The following is a 1567-nucleotide window of genomic DNA, read 5'->3' on the forward strand; positions in this document are numbered from 1 at the left end:
CTGGAAGACGGACGAGGGTTTGCTACTGCATCGCAATGCTCTTCCAAACTATATACATGTACTACAGTCGAAGCAAATCTACCTCTGTCAGGGTCCATTCACATCTGTCACCCAAAGTTCTCTCTATCATGTACCACCTGTAGCGGCACGACCGTTTAAGATAGGAAAAAGTTAGATTCGGTGCAATATTTCTGAGCAAACAAGTTACAGCCAAGTTAGCAAAACAGAGGTGCACAGCCGCGTATAAATAGGTGCTGGTTTTCTAACAAGGGGGATTCAAGTATGGCAGCTCTTCTGGACGGCGGGGCATGTCAAAGCACAGGCTACACGCAGCAGCAGATGGAGCGCCAGCATTCCAGTCCACGGCGGGTCGCTGGTTCGACCCTATGAGGCCAATGCAGGGTCCGTAGCCAGCCAGCGGCGGGTCACTCGATGGCTCGCTACCGTGGGCAGTCTTATTGGTTCCCAATACACGCCAGAGGCATCCTGAGGCGAGGGCCGCAGATTTGGCTGCCGGATCGCAGGCACTTGTTGTCCCCGCGATCTTAATCACGACGGTGAAGAAGCACGCAGCGGGCCGCCCTGCAGCTCCCCGTGAGGAGCGCTGAGGCAACAGGGTCAAAGGCCACTGAGTTGGCTGCCAGCGCATCCTGACGTCGTCAAAACAGCACGGCTGTACATGGCCGGCATGCCGCAGTACGTTGCACAGGTCGCTGAGGTAGCCCTTCCGCGCCAGTCTGTTTTGCAGACAGTGAAGTGGCGTCCTTGGCATCACTGGAACCTGTGACGCAGTCAGAGAGGAATGCAGCACTGTAGCTGGGAAAAATAAAATCCTTGAAGATCACGGCCGAATTTTAATATGACGCATCGTGACAGTTTCCATCCATGTCCAACATTCCTCCACTGCATGCCAACGTCTACATTTGGCAGTGATGGCTACACCTCCAACACTACTACTACTACTTGATCAGGCCCAGTGGACCACACGCATCTACAAGTTTCCTCCTCCACTGTATTCTGTCCATTGCTGCTATCTGCCATTCGTCCACATCTATTGACATTTGTTTTAAATCTTCATGGAGTCCATCCCTCCAACGCTTCTTGGGTGTCCCTGGCGGTCTCTTTCCTGTAGGTGTGAAATCCAGGAGCTTCCGAGGCCATCTGTGATCCCCCATCCGGGCTACATGGCTGGCCCACTGCATTCGTTTGGCTTTCACAGCTCCTGCTATGTTGGGCTGCTGGTATAGTTCCTCAAGCTCTTGGTTGTATCTGATCCTCCATTCCCCTGTATCTGCATCCAGAACCGGATCGAAGATCTTCTGAAGCACTTTTCTCTCAAAGACAAGGAGCTTATGGAAGTCTTGTTTCCGGATACTCCATGTCTCACAGCAATATAGGACAACAGGCTGGATCAGGGTTTTGCACAGTCGAATCTTGAACTGTCTGGAGAGAGATTTGGACCGAAGCAGTTGTGCTAGGCTGTGGTAAGATCGGTTTCCTGCTTGTATTCTGGCATTGATCTCTGCTTGACATGACGAGTTCTCAGTGAGAAGTGCCCCTAGGTATT

The sequence above is a fragment of the Schistocerca gregaria genome, chromosome X (genome assembly GCF_023897955.1).
Source record: "Schistocerca gregaria isolate iqSchGreg1 chromosome X, iqSchGreg1.2, whole genome shotgun sequence".
NCBI classification, from domain to species: Eukaryota; Metazoa; Arthropoda; class Insecta; order Orthoptera; family Acrididae; genus Schistocerca; species Schistocerca gregaria.